This window comes from Lutra lutra, chromosome 11, assembly GCF_902655055.1.
Source record: "Lutra lutra chromosome 11, mLutLut1.2, whole genome shotgun sequence".
NCBI classification, from domain to species: domain Eukaryota; kingdom Metazoa; phylum Chordata; class Mammalia; order Carnivora; family Mustelidae; genus Lutra; species Lutra lutra.
The window spans coordinates 17,353,394-17,373,362 of NC_062288.1; the positions used below are offsets into that span (position 1 = coordinate 17,353,394).

At 43.6% G+C, this 19,969-nt stretch overlaps 1 long non-coding RNA gene across 1 annotated transcript; it reads right to left on the minus strand.

Annotated features, from left to right (window-relative positions):
* Positions 1-8,747: 8,747 nt before the first annotated feature.
* On the minus strand, positions 8,748-18,618 carry LOC125080719 (uncharacterized). Its single transcript, XR_007121460.1, has 3 exons — positions 18,594-18,618; positions 16,290-16,293; positions 8,748-8,882 (listed from the first exon to the last, which is right to left on the minus strand). It is a non-coding gene; the product is annotated as an uncharacterized LOC125080719 (long non-coding RNA).
* Positions 18,619-19,969: the final 1,351 nt, after the last annotated feature.

Consider the following 19,969-nt stretch of genomic DNA (forward strand, 5'->3'; position numbering starts at 1 on the left):
AAAAACCAAACAGCATAGTAATGGATGATCTAAAGCACTGAGGTGTGTATTTGCATCTTGCTGACAGACCCGTCTGCTGGCCCACGAATTACAAGCTAATGTTCTTTAAGATTTTTAGTAACCTTCCATTTGCATAGCACTGTTTACACTAAGAGAAAAATAAGCTGGGTATCAGAGAGCTTTTTTGACTTGTGCTCTTTCTTGGTCCATGTTTGATAATACTGAAAAATAAGGTATGATTGTACAGAACCCTAGAAAATAAGATTCCAGAGTAACAGTTAAGAAAGAGCACAGAGGGGTGCCTGGCTGGCTCAGTTGGTGAAGCATGTGACTCTGGATCTCAGGGTCATGAGTTCAAGTCCCAGGAGCTTGTTTGCGACTCCAGTACCAGGCCAGGACATCTCCCTAAAGCTCTTTTGGTGGCATCACATTAAGCAGAAGGCAAGGGGGCGCCTGGGTGGCTCAGTGGGTTAAAGCCTCTGCCTTCAGCTCAGGTCATGATCCCAGGGTCCTGGGATCGAGCCCCACATCGGGCTTTCTGCTCAGTGGGGAGCCTGCTTCCTCCTCTCTCTCTGCCTGCCTCTCTGCCTACTTGTGATCTCTGTCTGTCAAATAAGTAAATAAAATATTTTTTTAAAAAAAGCAGAAGGCAAGAACTGTATAAATAACGATCCCTGCAAGGATCAGACTGGCAGCATTTATAGAAATAAAAGCACATACAATTAAATTCTAAGTGTTTTGAGGGAATGCAGTGCTACTCACATTCAGAGAAAATAATAAGCAGTAGGACGGAGGGGAGTTAGGTAGACTTTATGGAGGGATTTAAGCCGAGCCTTGGTGAACAAACAGGATTTGGAAAGTAGGGGAGCAATGAAAGAGGCTTATCAAATAGGAGCAAGGGCCCAGACTGAGTATTGTAACTTACACAGAGGACAGTGATCAGCTTGACTTGCATTGTTGGTCCATGTCTGGGAGTACTGAAAAATAAAATTAAGGTATGATTCTACAGAAACTTGAAAAGTAAGATTCCAGAAAAACAGTTCAGAAAGAACGCATGGGACGCCTGAGTGGCATAGCTGGTAAAGCATGTGACTCTTGATCTGGGGATCATGAGTTCACGCCCCATATGTGGTGTGGAGTTTACTTTTAAAAGAGTTTTAATTACCAAAAAGTACATAAACAAAACCTAGCCTGATATATTATTCATATAAACAGCATAGTTCAGCAAGATATGTTTTTTTGTTGTTTTTTTTTTAATGAGCAGAACTTCAGTTTGGAGCAGGGGGAAGTGAATCAATACTATTACCTAGGGCACCTGGGTGGCTCAGTCGGTTAAGCCTCTGCCTTTGGCTTAGGTCATGATCTCAGGGTCCTGGGATCAAGTCCTGCACTGGGCTCTCTCCTCGGTGGGGGGCCTGCTTCCCCCCACCCCTGCCTGCCTCTCTGCCAACTTGTGATCTCTCTCTCTGTCAAATGGGTAAATAAAATCTTTTTTTTTTTTTTAAATACTATTACCTATACGAGAAGAACAGTTGACTGGGATGGCTGGCTGGCTCAGTTGGTGGAGTGTGCACTTCTTAATCTTGGGGTTGTAAGTTGGAGAACCACGTTGGATGTAGAGATTGCTTACAGATAAAATCTTTAAAGAGAGGAGAGAGAGAACAGTTGACCAGGAAACCAGAGACCATTGTGAGGTCCAAAATGCTAGTTTGTATGAATCAACTGTTAAAAAGAGAAGAACTGATCAGGATAGTGTCCATTATACATGAAAACGTTTGATAAGTAGGGGCACCTGGGTGGCTCAGTCGGTTAAGCGTCCAACTCTTGGTTTCAGCTCAGGTTGTGAGCTGGAACCCTGTGTCTGGCTCTGTGCTTAGTGCAGAATCTTCTGGAGATTCTCTCTGTCTCCCCCTCTGCCCTTCTCCTGGTGTGCACATGCCCACTCTCTCTCAAATCTTTAAAAAAAGAAGAAGTTTGTTAAGTAGAAGTGGATGGGAAAGGCAGTAGAATATAGTGATTAGGTAGTTGAACTTGACAGTCAAAGACCGGGGATTCCAGGCCTGGTGCTGCCATTTCCTAGCTGCGGGACTTTAGGCAGGTGACCTAATTTTTGTGGCTAACTTCCTTCCTTTGTAGAATGGGGGTAACAATCGTACCTGTGTTTGGGGTTGTGAGAATTAAATGTTTTTTTATCAATCTAAAGCACTTCGTACTCTCTGGCACACAGTAAGCCCTCATTAAATGGTAGTTCTTACTACCATGGTAATTACTATAGTCATTACTTCTTAAGGTGACAGTTAAGATTAAATGAGATAATATTAGCATAGCAGCTGGCACATCATTAAAGGAATGTTAAATATTAGCTACAATTTTATTATTACCTATAAAAATGGATTGAAGATAGGTTTTGAGATAGGGTCAGTAAGTCTGATTGGAACCTACTAGCATACTGATAACAAAACAAAACTGATGTTTAGCTAAGATTCTGACTTCTCTGTGTTGGAATCGGTTGAGTGATCTGCCCTCAAATGGGGTTAGCAGCCAGCCTTAACCCTAACCCCACACAGTCCCAATTTCTTCCTCTCCCTACCCGCTCTTGAAACTGAGCCCTAACACATTACCACAGCCAAGCCTTACCAAGTATGGCAGCTGGTTTTCCAAACACCATCAAAAACTGGGCAAGAAGAAGAAAGTAAAGAGCCCAAGGACTGAATATTGCTGATTGAAGGCATTCCTCCTCTGTCATCCTTTGAGTCCTGGAAATATACATAACCCAATTGGATAGGAGGACTTTAATCTAGAGATGTCCTGTGGCCTCTCCTCTCTGAGAATGGTTACCTTGGGTAACTATTGAGCTGGACAGGCCTGCTCCTCCCTCCAGAGCCTCTGCTAAGACATAATTGCCTAGTTTTTTTTCTATCAACATTTCTACTAAGCTGACTCTTGAAAGAATGCTTAAGATATTATACTGTTTGATACCTAAGCAGCCTGTGATACTGTTTCCTAGACGAGAGAAAGTTTTCATCCAAGGGCTCCCTGACCCTAAGCCCAGCTACTCCTCCATGCTGGTTAAAAACACTTTCAGGCTTTGCTGGTATACGTGGCTTGGAAATAGGCCCTGTTACTGTTTAAAGAAATGTCTGTCGCTATCAGAAATACAGTCAACATCATAGCCCAGGACATAAACAAAAGCCCACACACAGATCCCATGTGGGGCATAAAACTGTGTTGACCCTTACTATATGCAATTCTCTCTGCTGTTTCTGTTCTCTCTGTCCCTTGTTGGTTATAACCAACTAAAATGTCAAAGTGGACTAATGACTTGGAACTTAAATTTGAAAACCGCTGCTTTCTATCTCCCATGGTGTTTTGAAGAATTTATACTTGCCCTAGAAATGCCTGAGGGGAAGGATATGTCTTAGCACCAGGAGGACTTAATTCTTGTGTGTCTGTGCAAAGGGGTGATGAGGGAAAAGATATGTATCCAACACCAAAGAATGCCAGGAAACTCAAGAACAAGGCCACTTGGAGTTTCTTTCCTGTAATTGGTAATCACTACCCACTCAGAACTGGGTCTCCAAATGAGCAGAAACAATTTCTTGGCCGCAGATCAAACACCCACCGGTACCTCAATCAAGGAAAAAGCTGGGCGAAGATTAGGAATTATTGGTCCTGCCTTAAAACCTACCTACCTATCAAGGCACTTGCTCGTGGGCCACTTTCTCCATCAAGCCTTCTCTGATTGAGTCTTGCAACAGGTAATATATGTAGTAGAGAAAGAGTATCAGCTTTGGAATCAGGAAGAATTGGGTTCCAGTCTCAACTCTCCCTGCGTTATTTGGGATAATTACTTAAGGTCAGTATCTGTATCAGTGAAATGGGAATAATGATCATTTTTCTTGCAGAATTATTCCGAAGATGAAAGGAGATGACATGTATGAAGGCCCCTCCTTACTTGCCAATAACAGGCCTTCTGTCAGTGTCCATTTCCTTCATTCCTCTTGGTAGTTACTGTCTCTTCAAAACATCCAGGTGCTGTGTTTCTCCTAAGATCTGACTCTCTACTTCATATTGTATCAACGGATTTATCTACCCCACAGGACCAGCTCCTTGAGGATAGGGTCCATTGGCCATCTATATTTGTGTCATACACAGTATGTGTATTTGTGTACACAGGATGTGTACAAAATATTTGTTGACTTGAAGAATGTCATCAAAAATAGTATAGCCCTGGGGCGCCTGGGTGGCTCAGTGGGTTAAGCCGCTGCCTTCGGCTCAGGTCATGATCCCAGGTCCTGGGTTCGAGCCCCGCATGGGGCTCTCTGCTCAGCAGGGAGCCTGGTTCCTCCTCTCTCTCTGCCTGCCTCTCTGCCTACTTGTGATTTCTCTCTGTCAAATAAATAAATAAAAATCTTTAAAAAAAAAAAAATAGTATAGCCCTATCAAAACAAAAAGACATATTTTAAACTTCTGCCCACAAATGTGGCAGACAACTAGACAAAAGCTTACAGTATAAAATAATGATGATAGACGGGCACTGGCCACTAGGATTGTAAAGAATTTGTGACAGTTTGCACACCTATATTCAGAGTACATTCGATAAAATGAGCAGAGAACGGATAATGCCAGAAGACAGTGGGTCAGGTGTTCAAACAGGAAGAGACTCAAACAGCACTGCATGGCCAAGATTCTCTTTGACTGAGGAAAAAACTGTGTCTAAGAGTGTGTTTATACATATCTACATACACAGCCATGAAATCCAGCCAATTAGGTGGGAAATTCTAATTTGAAATTTAAGAAGGTGAATAATTTTGGTAAATAATTTATTCAACCAGCATTTATTTGTGCCAGACACTCTTCCTGTTGTTTGAATATATCTGTGAACAAAGCAAGTAACCCGCATTGGCTGCATGAAACTGACTTTGTAGTGAAATAGAGCCGGTTTAAAAATGTAACTTCAGGGGCACCTGGGTGGCTCAGTGGGTTAAGCCGCTGCCTTCGGCTCAGGTCATGATCTCAGGGTCCTAGGATCAAGTCCCGCATCGGGCTCTCTGCTCAGCCAGGAGCCTGCTTCCCTCTCTCTCTCTCTCTCTGCCTGCCTCTCTGCCTACTTGTGATCTGTCCCTGTCAAATAAATAAATAAAATCTTTAAAATAAAATAAATATAAATAAATAAATAAATAAATAAATAAATAAATAAATATGTAACTTCACTAATACTGGGCAAGGGTGGAAATTGTTTTCTAGAATGTGAATGTTACAAACCTGAACAAAATAAGTATAAGTAAACAGAAAGCTTGTGAGTACTAGTTTTTCATGAATTGTCTACTTTTACTGTCTAAAATTGAAAAGCAGTTAAAAATATTAGGTGTAACAACTCCAACTTGAAGAGGTTTTCATAATTTCTTAACCTAGAAAGAGCTTTTAGAATGTTAACACCCCTCGTGTTAAAGGAAAAAGTTTTCTACTTCATGTTCTTTTGTTGTATTAATTTCAAGTAAAAGTCACTAAAATTAGAATATTTTCATTAAAAAGAGCATCTACCATAGAGGAGTCAAGGTCAACTTGAAACTGCTTCAGGTATTTTCAATGAGGGGGAATTTAGTGCAAGGAATTGATTATACAGGTAATGGAAAAGCAAGATGTCAACTATGACCGAGATAACCCGCTGATTAGTGTAAGAGCCAGAAGCCACTGAGCCCATAGGCTGAAGGGAAAAAGGGATATAGAGTACCATATTATTGTTTTTAATATTTATTTATTTATTTGTTTGATAGAGTGAGAGAGAGAGCGCACAAGTTGGGGGAGCTGCAAAGGCAGAGAGAGAAACAGGCTCCCCGCTGAGCGGGGCTCAATCCCAGGACCCCGGGATCATGACCTGAGCTGAGGGCAGACACTTAACCTACTGAGCCACCCAGGTGTCCCAAGAGTACCATTTTATTTTTTTTTATTTTTTTTTAAAGATTTTATTTATTTATTTGACAGAGACCAGAAGTGGGCAGAGAGGCAGGCAGGGAGAGAGAGAGGGGGAAGCAGGCTCTTACAAGCAGAGAGCCTGATATGGGGCTTGATCCCAGAACCCCGAGATCATGACCTGAGCTGAAGGCAGAGGCTTTAACCCACTGAGCCACCCAGGCACCCCACCATTTTATTTTTATAAAAGTATTGCTACCTATCTCTCCAGATAGATGTATAGATAGCTGCATATACTGTTTACCCAGTATTAATACTAGTTATTTATGGATAGACTGATTTTGAGTGATTCTTATAACTTTATACTTTTCTGTACTGTTTGAGGATTTTTTTAAGTTGGATTTTTAAAATTTTTCACCCACATATTTTGATGAGCTGAACCACCAGTGAATATCAATTTAAAACTATGGTAAATTTAGGCAGAGTTCTAGAATCATGAACATACAGTGTTTTCTAGTACTATTACCAATTAACAATATGTTAATTTCTGCAACTGATAAGCTTTCTGATTGCACTCAGGTAAGAAGTTTAAATTAAACATGAGGCCAGTTAATTATGCCTTGTGTTTTTGTAACAGCATTTTCCCCATTTCCTTGATAAATATTTTTGTATATCTCAAAGAGTTCATATGGTCACAATATTATCACATTGTTTCTTCAAAAAGTCAATGTCATGGGCAGAAAATGTTTTGGAGGACTTTTCTACATTAATAAGACTAAAGAGCTATACCAAATAAATGTAATGCTTAAAGCTTCATTTATCCAAATTCAGAGGGAAAGAGCTACAAAGATACTGGAGAAATTTTAATCTGAATTGGCTAAAATGTAAGGGAATTGTTTTCTTAAGAGTAATAATGCTACTTTGGTTAAGAGATTTATGCTGACAGGGGTAGAAGACCATGATGTCCATAAGAGACTTTGAACAACAAATAGACAGCTAGAGAGGCATCTAGACATACAGAGAAGGCAAATATGGCAAGTAATGATGTAGGCAGTAGTGTACTGTTGTTTTCTTCTTTCAACTTTTCAGGTGTTTAAAATAATAAAAAGTTGGGGAAAAAAACTAGACAGACTCATTTGCAATAAAAATAAATGCAAAGAAATTAAAATCATATTTGGTGTTATGCACTGTTTGTGTCCCCCGCACCAAATTCACATGAGGAAGCCCTGACACCTAGTGCAGTGGTGTTCGGAGATAGAGCTTTTGGGAGGTAAGGGTAGATGAGGTCATGATGATGGGCCCCTCATGATGGGACTGGTATCCTTGTAAGAAGAGTCACCAGAGAACGTGTCCCTTCTCTCTTCACCAAAGGTCCTGTGAGCGCACAGTGAGAAGGAAGGCAAGAGAGAGCTCTCACCAGAGCCTGACAGTGCTTCCACCCAGTTCTCAGACTTCTAGCTTCTGGAACAATGAGGAAATGCATTTCTGCTGTGTGAGCACCCCGGCGACAGGATTCTGTTACAGCAGCCCGAGCTAACTCACCCAGATTCTGGTATCAGGAAGTGGGTGCTGCTCTATCAAATACCTAAATATGGGAGAACTCTGAGGTGCACACAAGGCATATGGAACATAAAGGATGATTCTGGTGAGGTCGCAGACAAAAGAACGTATTACTGGAGGAGACTGGAGGAAAGGCAGTCCTTATGTAAAGTGAGATTTGGCTAGACTTGTTTTAAGGTTCTGGGGAAGGTAGAACTTGCAAGTGACACAACTGGATTAGGAGACTTCCAAGCAACTGAGAGAGGAGCAGCTCAGTCCCTCCTGACTGCTCACAGGGAAATGCAAAATGAGAGAGGCGAAGCAGCAGTGAAGCAAAGAGGAACCAGAATGTGAAGATTTGGGAAATTCTCAGCCTATCCATATTGCACAAAATGTGAAGGCTTGTTTGGGACGCCTGCATGGCTCAGTTAAGTGTCTGGCTTTGGCTCAGGTCATGATCTCAGGGTCCTGGGATCGAGTTCCACATAGGGTCCCCTGCTCAGTGTGGAGTCTGCTTCTCCCACCCACCCCTGCTTGTATGCTCGCTCACTCTCAAATAAATTTAAAAAAAAAAAAGTTTGTTTTGAAGAGAACACCAAGGTGGTGCTCAACAGTCATCTGACAGAGATCACGGGGGCAGTAACTTGTAGACTTCCTCAGCCTTCCCAACAGGAGCCAGACACCAAGGTGGGATTGTACCAGCAGACACACTGCCCGTGTGGACTGACAGGGGCAGAGAAGATGGGATGGGATGAAGGATGGCTGCTGGATGCCTTGGATTTTCCAGGATGAGACCATGGAACTCTTTGGCCAAGGGCATAGGTACTGTCCTTCAAGAAGAGGGAGAAAGGAGCCCACAGGTGATTTCTGAGATCAGCAAGGCTGCCACTCCCACTCCAGCCCCCGTGTACACAGGAGAGGCTGTGCAAAGGGCAAAAGGCTGCCCCCACCTCGGGTTCAAAGAGCGGGACTGCTCAGCAGAACCTCATGCACAGGGGCCCCACAGAGAGCCACGCTTGGGGAATGACCCTGCCACCCCAGTGGGCCTGGAGGGCAGAGTAGCGAACCAAAGTGGTTTATTCTCCAGGCCTAAGAGCTAATGGAATTTGTCTTGCTAGGTTTCAGATGGCTGGGACCCCATCACCCCTTCTTTCCTGTTTCTCCCTTTGGAAATGGGAATGTCTACTCCATGCCTGTCCCACCACTGTATTTTAGAAGCGCATAATTTGTCTGGTTTCACAGATTCACAGCCGGAGAGGAATTTTACCTCAGGATGGACCTAGAGCTTCACCCATACCTGATCTAGATGATATTTAGATGAGACGTTGGGCTTTAGACTTCAGAGTTGATGGAATGAGGTAGGACTCAGAGTCACTGGGATGGAATGAATGATGGGTTTTGCATGTGATAAGGAAGTGAATTTTGGTTATCTGTGCACAGAGATATGTGTGCCCTCCCCAAAATATCTATGCCCTTCCCAAATTCCTATATTGAAAGTCCTGTCCTCCAGTGTGATGATGATTGGAGGTGGGGCCCCTAAAAGGCCATTAGGATTAGATTGACATCATGAGGGTAGCGCCTTTGTGATAGTCTCAGTCCCCTTGGAAGAAGCAACAGCAGAGAACTTGCTCTCTCTTGTTGTACACGTACCCAGAAAAGGTTCCATGAGGCGGAAAGAGAGCTCTCACAAAATCCTGACTACCCTGACACCGAGACTCCGGACAGAACTGTAAGAAAATATATTTCTGGGGGCACCTGGGTGGCTCAGTGGGTTAAAGCCTCTGTCTTCGGCTCAGGTCATGATCCCGGTGTCCTGGGATCGAGCCCCACATCGGGCTCTCTGCTCAGCAGGGAGCCTGCTTCCACCTCTCTCTCTATCTGTCTGCCTCTCTGCCTACTTGTGATCTCTGTCTGTCAAATAAATAAAATCTTAAAATATATATATATGTGTGTATATATATATATATATATATATTTCTGCTGTGTCAGCCACTTGGTCTGTGGGATTTTTGTAATGGCAGCCCCAGCTGACTAAGACATCTGGGAATGACTTTTTTCTTCCATACCCCCACAGAAAAGGCCTGACAGCACCTGAGGTCTACGCCACAGAGAAAAGGCCCTCCTTCCCACCGAACTTCTCACTGAGATGCTGGAGAGTGACACACTCTCCCTTTGTCAGGAATAAAGACTCGGGATTGTCAGAAGGGGGCCTGAACTTCCTAATTTGATGTGTGGGGAGGGAGAGCATCAGTCTTCAGCTATCCCACTGACTGGGAATATTTGCTTCTCTCTCGCAACAAAAGATAATAAAAAATGCAGGCTTAGTGCGCCTGCAGTGTGGCCCGCAGGGGAATTTAGGACACAGAGGAATGGATCTTGTCTGCCCAGTGTCCAGTGCAGGACATTTCTTTGGCCCTTCTCAGTGCCTCAAGGGGTGACAGCTACTTCCTTAAAACCTGTTAATACTTAGGTATTAACTTGGGTAATACTTGGGCACTTCCCCCACTCCCCAGGGGCTAAACCACACCAGCGACCACACCAGCGACATCACCCTCCACTGTATAAATACATTGTACCGAATTCTTCCATTAATGGAGTTTCCTCAATGTTTTGGCTCAGCAGGTAAGGCCTTGGATTCTGCAGTTGTCACTCTGCCATTTACTTCCTGAAAGGCAAGTCTCTTAAGCTTTCTTTGTCTCAGATTCCATCTTTTGCACAATGGGGTGGTGATTCCCATAATTTAGTATTGTTTTGGAGATTAAATTAGCCAATGAATTTTATATAGATTAGCATCACATCTAACAGTAACTGACTGTTAGCCTTCTTCCTCTTCATCCCTACCCCAGGTCATTAAAAATCCTAGACTCCTTTGGTTTTGTTAACTGTTTCCTTTGCTGTGCAAAAGCTTTTGATCTTGATGAAATCCCCATAGTTCATTTTTGCCCTTGCTTCCATTGCCTTTGGCGATGTTCCTAGGAAGAAGTTGCTGCGGCTGAGGTCGAAGAGGTTGCTGCCTGTGTTCTCCTCAAGGATTTTGATGGATTCCTTTCTCACATTGAGATCCTTCATCCATTTTGAGTCTATTTTCGTGTGTGGTGTAAGGAAGTGGTCCAATTTCATTTTTCTGCATGTGGCTGTCCAATTTTCCCAGCACCATTTGTTGAAGAGGCTGTCTTTTTTCCATTGGACATTCATTCCTGCTTTGTTGAAGATTAGTTGACCATAGAGTTGAGGGTCTATTTCTGGGCTCTCTATTCTGTTCCATTGATCTATGTGTCTGTTTTTGTGCCAGTACCATGCTGTCTTGATGATGACAGCTTTGTAATAGAGCTTGAAGTCTGGAATTGTGATGCCACCAACCTTGGCTTTCTTTTTCAATATTCCTTTGGCTATTCGAGGTCTTTTCTGGTTCCATATAAATTTTAAGATTATTTGTTCTATTTCTTTGGGAAAAAAATGGATGGGATTTTCGTAGGGATTGCATTAAATGTGTAGATTGCTTTAGGTAGAATAGACATTTTCACAATATTTGTTCTTCCAATCCATGAGCATGGAACATTTTTCTATTTCTTTGTGTCTTCCTCACTTTCTTTCATGAGTACTTTATGGTTTTCTGAGTATAGATTCTTTGTCTCTTTGGTTAGTATTCCTAGGTATCTTATGGTTTTGGGTGCAATTGTAAATGGCTGGTGCAACCACTCTGGAAAACAGTGTGAAGGTTCCTCAAAAAACTGGAAATAGAGCTACCCTATGACCCAGCGATTGCACTACTGGGTATATATCCTAAAGATACAAACGTGGTTCTCCAAAGGGGCACGTGCACCCAAATGTTTATAGCAACAATGTCCATAATAGCCAAACTATGGAAAGAACCTAGATGTCCATCAACAGATGAATGGATAAAGAAGATGTGGTATATATATACAATGGAATATTATGCAGCCATCAAAAGAAATGAAATCTTGCCATTTGTGACGATGTGGATGGAACTAGAGGGTATTATGCTTAGCAAAGTGAGTAAGTCGGAGAAAGACAACTATCATATGATCTCCCTGATATGAGAAAGTGGAGATGCAACATGGGGGGTTTGGGGGGTAGGAAAAGAAAAAAATGAAAGAAGATGGGATCGGGAGGGAGACAAACCATAAAAGACTCAATCTCAAAAAACAGACTGAGGGTTGCTGGGGGGAGTGGGGATGGGAGAGGGTGGTGGGGATATGGACATTGGGAAGGATATGTGCTATGATGAGTGCTGTGAAATGTGTAAACCTGGCGAGTCACAGACCTATACCCCTGGGGATAAAAACGCATTATATGTGTATTAAAAAATTAAAAAAAAAAAAAAAAAATCCTAGACTCCAAGCTGTTTAGGCGGCAATGTCCACTAGGTGGCACCAGCAACGGGTAAATAAAATCTCCCACATAACACTGTATTTCTTAAGTTTGGGGGTTACAGGATGAGACAGGGCAGTGGTGATAAGGCAATGTGCGTATATAGATATAAGTACAATTTGGCCCCAAAACTAAGCGTTTGATTCATCATAATTTCCTAAAGCTATCGTCTAAAACAATTACAAGGCAAACATGTTCTGGTTTTATTCCCAGACCGTAGGAGATTCTGATGCTGAGGATTCACAGAGAAACTTCAGGAAAAACCTCCTATACTGTTTCCAGGTGTGGAGGTGTAAGACTCGGTCAGGTTGTAACAACCGGGGCTTTTGTTTTGCAGAGATCTCTTCCTCCAGTTTTGTTCTGCTGAGCTGGGTATGACTGGAGAAGGGCTCTGCTGAAGACCAGAGATCTCCGTGCCATCTCCATGCACTGTGGGAGGAAACTTCTGGAAGGACAGGGAAGGGATCGGGCAGCTGAGGTAGAGAGAGAAACTTGGAAGTGCACAAGAGTTCAAATAGGAGTTTTAGCAAGTTTTTCTGTGTGATAAGGAATATCAACAGTGCTTTTGCAATTAAATAAGCTTTTCTGACATCTGAGAAAATGATCTCAACGTAAAGCAAGAATAAAAGGGTCTGGGCGTTTGAGTTACAACACCTTTTTACTTTTCTTTCTTATTATTCCCTTCGGTTATCGCTGAGCTTTCAAATGCAGTCTTGTTTCAGATATCTTGGTTATATTTTAGGGAACTAAGGGAGAGTTTTGTGGCCATCTTTGGGCTAAATAATTACACCAAGTCGAACGCAGTTTCAGAAGTAGGGGGACAGGGTTTGTGAAATGTGCAGACACTCCATGGGAATTCTCACTGAGAAATCAGATAAAAGTCTGGAATTCTAACAATTTCATAAGATGGGAGATTTTGTCATCTCGGGATCAAAGAGCAGGACAATCCCAGACAACTGGCCCTGGTTGCATGCTAAGCCCACTGAAGGCCTAGGGGCTGCAGGCCGGTCCAGAGCTGGGAAGAGGTGACAGACAGAGCCTAAAGGGCAGAAGTGAAGCAGATGTGTGAGCAAACAGGGAGCAGAACTGGTTAAGAGGAGAAATTGAAGGGTAGTTTGGGAAATGATGTTTCTGTCCTTTGTGCTTAGAAAGAAAATGAAGGCCAGTGGCAGGCCCATCCCTTGGGCTTCCTGACCCGGACTCCCAATCTGTCCTTACTTCCTTAGTATCCCGGCGGAAAGGGAATTCCTGGTTCTATAAATACCAGATTCCTCTTGTCCACACACCAGCAGCATTCCTTTCTCATGCGTCTTTGGTTCTTTCTCTACTGGCCCTGTTCTCCTCACACACAAAAAATGTTGAAGTCTCAACCTTTTAACACAAAACAAAACTCTATTCATTTTGCATCTTATGGTTCACGATCTTATTCTTACTTCCCTTTGCTGCCAGCTTCTGGAAGGAGCAGTCTCCCTGGCCCCACTCCTCTCTTCCCTTGCTGTTCCCTCCGTGCAGTCCGGCCATGTTGCCAACCCCCGACTGCAAATGCTCCCACTGACGTTACCAGTGAAGTTCATGTCCAAATCATTGTGTAGTTTTCAGCCCAAATCCAACTAAGCTGTTGGCAACATTTACAACTTTATTTATTGTGTAAGTAATGAAGTAATGTATGTTATCTGGTTATAGAGACAAAATAATTTATATAAGATTATGTAAATTTATTCAATAATTATTGAGTGCCTACTATTTGGCTGACACTGTTCTAGGCCCTGTGATGTAGAGGTAGAGAGATCCTGTCTCAAGGCTGTAGCCAGGTCATAACGTCGGAGTTCTCTATCCCAGGGCCACGGCAGGAGGCATGAGACTTTGGTTGATGAGTCAGCAAAGCCCCCATAAAGGCGCCAGTATGTGACTACCTTCTCTGCTTGCTTCGCAATCAGAATTTCAGACTGCCCGCTCCAATGCTATTGCCATCATATAATTAACAGCTGTCTTAGCAACATAGTATCCTAAAGTTGCTGAAAATGTGATACTTTCAGAGGCAATAACCACTGCTTATGCTCCCCAATCCTCATCCCCTCTGCCAACTAAGCTTTCCTTGTATCTTCTTGTAGCTTGCTTCATATTGGGGGTGATGGGGTCAGACTCACAGTACACAAGTAAACAATTAACAATTAGGACTGTAAATGCTAGTCTAAATGATCTTGCCTAAGATCAAGTGTAGAACTGTCAATGACATGAAGGAAACAGAGCAGGGCAATGTGATATCAAGCACTACTATGATCTGAATGATCTGACTCAGTGCAGAGACGGGAACTGAGGTGCAGAAGGGGCAGGGATCTATCATGCAAGTGAGGGAGTTTGCGTTGACGAGAGCAGAAATACACACACCTTTTAAAGCTCTTCCCCTTAGCTGTAGCAGAGTCACTCTGGACTCTCCCCTTCTTCTGTGATTGTTCCTTCCCAGTCTCCTTTTCAGACCCCTTTTTAATTGTGGGTGACAGGAGGTTCTGTCCACAGCTGTCTTTGATCCTCTACCTGTTCCAAAGACCATCGTGTTCCTGACCACACTGGCCTAGACCACTGGACTTCACACTCATGTGCTAATGCCGAAATGCAGATACATATATTTTTTAATCTCCCCAATTCTATTTCTAGCCCAGACCTCTCCTCTGACCTCCTGATTAAGCTGCTTATTTGATACCTCCACTTGGATGGAGGCTTCTTGAATTTAACATGTCCAAAACTGGGATTCTTGGGTCCCCCCTACACACACACACACACACACACACACACACACACACAAAACAACACTAATGGTGGGGGGAGGACTGCTCATTGATGGCCCACATTTCAACTCTCTGCATAACCTGTACTCCCATTCTTTTTTTTTTAAGTAATCTCTACACCCAGTGTGGGGCTCAATCTCACCACCCCGAGATCAAGAGTCACACGCTCCACCAACTGAGCCGGCCAGGTGCCCCCCTTTCTTTGATGTACCCCATTCTTTGAAACAAACTTTGGAAGTTCTCTCATTCTCATGTAAGTTCATAGTGACTGCACTAGAGCTTTACCAGTTCTCCTTCCTTTCCTAGACACTTGGAAGAATTCTCTTTACCCATCTCCTTGCAGTTAGACTCCGTGATGGCAGTCACCGTGGCCACTGAAATGTGGGGGAAATTACACATATGGCATCTGCGTGGAAATATTTAGGAACAGGTGCACAATTCTCTTCACTGTCTTTCCCACCCCCCCTTTCTTTGTCCCAAAGTTATCACGTGTTGAGATGCAGATGCCTAAGATCAAAGCAGCCTGGAATGCTGAGCCATCGCGCGTAGGACAGTTGCCCAGAGAGTCATCTAGACCTGTAGCTCACTGTGAGCAAGGGGAAAAAATGACAAACTCTGTTGTCTAAGTCCCCGAGATTTTTGCTGTTTTTTAATTCTGAGGTGTGTGCGTGTTGTGTATTTGAGGTTACTGCACTATAATCGAAACTATCTTGATTATATAAGTGCTGTGCAAATGCATATTTAAGACACAGCTCTTCCAGCCTCTTCTTCCAACTAGCTGACCACCCCTGAGCCTCTCCTAAATAGAAATTCTGGAACTGTCCGTGCCCCCAAACCCTTCCTCTTCACCTCGCCCGAATTTCAGTTATCATCACCATCTACTTAGTCACTCAATCCTGAATCCAAAAACAGGGATTATCGTAACGCCAACCCCTTCCTCATGCCCACAGTCTGATCACGGAGCTTCCCGGATGTCTCAGGTCTGTCCTGGACATCTGCAGTGGCCTTCTTCCTGTTCCTGCTTCCGGTCTTGGGATACAGAGGATACTTCCAAGGTCAGAAGTTAACAAAGGGTCCCTAGGAACACTTCTGCATCCCCTCTCTGACCCCCAGCCATCTAGTTCCTTAGCCCACAGGCAACCACAGTGACTGGATCTTTAGGTGCCTGTGCAGAGCTAGCTGCTCGATGTCTGTGCATCCGTCAGTCATCTTCCAGAGACACGCAACTGACCACCGCCCACTTTAAAGCCTTTCAATAACTTTCCATTACAGACTCTGGAGTGTTTAGGACCTGGCACTGGCAGTCTCCTCAGCCTGCTGGTCTCTCAATTCCAGATAACCCCCTTCTCGGTTGAAATTGTTCCTGCCTCTGGGCTCTTCCCTATGCTGTTCCCTCTGCTTGGACAGTTTTCCTACAGATCTGTGCATGCTGATTCTTTCCTTAAATATTACCTGCTCAGGGAGCGTGCACAACCTCCTCACCCCTGTTTTTCTCTATCACAGATGGCCCCCTGCTTGTCGTCTCCCAGCCTCTACAAGTAGTCCTCGTATATTTACTGGGATGTTCACTTGTTTATTGATCATCTCCCACATTAGACTGTAAGTTCGAAGAGACCAGAGGGTGTGTCTGTTCTGTCTGGTTTATCACTCACTGTATACCCCGCTTCTAGCTCTGTGCCCATCACAACATAGAGGCACAGTAAACGAATGAATGAATGGATGGATGGATGAATGAATGAATGATGGGAAAGCTAGTGTCTGAAAAAGGGAGGGGGAAGGCAGATGACACTAAAAAAAGAAACTAGCTTCAACTATGTAAGCAGACAAATTTGGCCTCCATACTGTTTCTCCCCAGAGTACAGATTTTAGATTTTTATCCTGAGCTTCCTCCCTGGTGTTTGGGTGTGTCTCTGGTTAAGCCAGCCATCCCGTGCAGGAAGGGGAAGGTGAGGAAGAGAAGAGTGAAACATCGCTCCTGAAGTTTGAAGGCCTTGAGTTCTCTGGGAGGGGTTGGTTTCCACGGTTTTCCAGACCTTGTATTTTGTCACAGACATCTAATAACTGGTTTAAACAGAGGTATTAGGCAGTCACGTCTTCCTCTGTTTTAGGGACCAAAAGTTCTGTTTGTGTTTTTTTAGAATCAAGTAACACCAGAAAAGGCAGTGACTCCCACATTGAAACAGCAACGTGTTTGTTAGGAATGTTAACTCCATAATCTCAAATCAGTATCTACTTCTGCCTTAAATGTTTTAATACAGCACGTGTTTTCCTCATTGCTTTTATCATTACATTTATCATTCTAGATAATAGAATACTAAAACTGTCTTAAGGATAAACTGGAAAAATAAAAACCACATCCCTTGAACAAGCTTTTCAAGTCACAAAAGCTAATTAATATGTCCGTTTTCATCTGTCACTCTCTCCTTGGAAACCAAACAACAAAGCTTCATTCATCTACTTTAATTTCACCTTTGGAATTTATCTCTAGGTGTCCAGGTCAGCTGATTGGATTAGCTAGGTAATGGGACCCAGCCATTTGGCCTTTATCTCTTACCAGAGTAGAGGATAAAATCCAAGCTCCTTACTGTGCTCCACAAGACCCCTCCTGACCCCGCCCAGTTCCCCACCCCCACCCCAGCCTCACTGCTCACCACTTCTGCTCTTACTCAAGTGGAGAAAGGTCGTGGGCTCACAGGTGTGTTGCAATGGTACAGATATCTTCTGTTCACCTGAATACTTCTGTTCCAGGGTAGAGAAGGAAGCTCGAGCTTCCTTTTATATATGGTATAGACTTGGGGGAAATGGGTTCAAGGGTCCTGCTCTGCTAGATTCACCACAAATGGAAGAGCAAGGAAGTGAATTCGCCTGGAAGAGGTAGGGTTGACTGCTTGGATCAACAATGCAAAGATCAGAGGCCCTCCTCAGCTGTGTGGCGATGCCACCGTGTTCACAGGTGCTTTGAACCGAATGTGTCTCCCTCAAATTTATATGTTGAAACCATAATCCCAAAGAGATGGTATTTGGAAGTGGGACCTTTGAGGTACTGAGGTCAGGACAGTGGAGCCCTCACGATGGGGTTAGTGCCTTTACAGGAAGAGGCCAGAGAGCGAGCCAGGGGAGGACAAAACAGGAAGACGACCTTCTGTAAACGAGGAAGAGGGCACTCGCCAAGAACCTGACCATGCTGCCACACTGATGTCAGACTTCTGGCTTCCAGAACTGTGAGAAATAAATGTCTGTGGCGTAAGCCACCAGCGTATGGTCACTGGTTACAGCAGCCTGAACTAAGGTAAGAGCTGTACCTGGTCTCCCTGGAGACTCCGCTGACTTGCAGCACTGGTCGGTTGGGATGTGCACCATTCTCTTACATCTGGACAGTGACCTTCAGATGCTCCTGCCGTGAGATGTAGAGCTTCTCCATGACTGGGATAGTGATGAGTAAAGATGGGAAAAAAAATTGCAAATAAATTCTAAAATAGATAATTAGGTGGTCAACTTACCTAGACTGTAGGAAGTGTAATATCAGAGGTGCTCTCTGAAACAAGGACTCAGGATATCCTTGTTTGGCCTGAAGTCTGGGAGTAGTGCAATGTGGAGAGGTGTATCTGTGCTTGGAGTGCTTTTTATTTTATTTTTTGAAGATTTTATTTATTAGAAACAGAGACAGCATGAGCCTCGGGGGAGGTGGGCTGAGGGGGAGGGAGAAGCAGAGTCCCCATTGAGCAGGGAGCCCCAAGTGACCCCAGGACCCCAGGATCATGACCTGAGCCCAAGGCAGATGCTTAATCAACTGAGCCACCCAGGCGCTACTGGAGTGCTTTTAAAAATGGGCCCTCAGAAGGAATCTTGTGTTAAAGATAGAGTTAAGCATCTTGACTGTGGTGGGGTTTACATGATGCTGTACTTGGGATAAAACTGCACAGAGCCGCACACACACGCATACACAAAGAGTGTATATATAACTGGCAAAATGTGAATAAACTCTGTGGTTCGTACCAGTGTCAATGTCATGAGTTGTATATTGTACTTATTATGGTTATGCCAGATGTGAACACTGCGGGAGGCTCGGTGAAGGGTACAGGGGAATCTGGCTGTACATTCCTTTGCAAATTCCTGAGAATTTGTAATTATTTCAAAAAGTTGTTTTGTTTAAGTTGGGCAGGGATACTCAGAATACTGGCACACTTAATCTAACAGTGCACTTGGGGATGACTTTCAAGCTATATCTCATGCAAAAACAGTTCCTCTGTGTCCAGGCCCAGAGATGTCCCTGAAGAAAAGGATGAAGTGCACTACCTTCGTCAGCAGATTGAAAATGAGTTTAGAGCCTAGCAGAGCCTCCAGCTTCCTGAAGCTCTGTGTGCATCAAAGTGGATTCCCCAGCCACTTTTCTGGAAATCTGTAGGGTGAGCAGGTAGATAAGGCAGGTGAGCTGTGTAGGCTCCAAGAATAGGCCTGTAAGCCTGGGAAGCTCTGAATCACTGTACACTAATCTGACCACGATTCCCAAACCATACTGGCCTTCTTTAGCATCACTGCAGCTTAATTCAGTCTTCCAGCAATATTTATTAATCACCTACTATGCACCCGGCACTCTTCACTCCTTGCCTCACACCATATACAAAAATCGGCTCCAGATATATGTCTAAATGTGAGAAATAAAATTTCTATTAGAAAACATAGGAAAATATTTTCCTTATCTTTGGCAAAGATTCCTTAAACTATATACCTCCCCCCAGAAAAAAGCTAACCATTAAGGAGAAAAATGATAAATTGAACTACATTAAAATTAGAAAGGCACAATTAAGTGTGAAAAGGCAATCCACAGAATATGATGTGGGACTGCCAGCAAGTGGTCAAGAAAGAAATCTTGAGATGTTTTCAGTGCAAAAAGGGACTTTTCTTATAGCACAGAAACAGGGCTGGTGGGTAGAAAGAGCTGCCCTGGGATTGGGAGGAATGACAGTTGGTTACTGGGGGTTAGGAATAGCATAAGTCTCTAAGGAATTTGGAAGCAAGTCTTCCAGAACCTTGAGGGGCTAGCTGCTGTTAAGATAAAATTATTTACTACTGTCTAGTAAGACACTAGCCATGAGACCCTTCAGATGTGTATCAGTGGGTCATATGTTTCAAGGATGATTGCTGATTTATATCCTGTGGTGGGAGATGTTCATGATTATCAGAGGGATGTAACACCAGAGCAAAGCTACAGTGATAAAACACTAAAGAGAGTCCTTGAGGGAACTATAGGAGTGTTACAATCTGTGTGCTTCAGGAATCCTGCCTGGAGACTGGGAGCTGCAGCAAAGGCCAAGCTTTGCTCCTTTTTCTCCCATTAA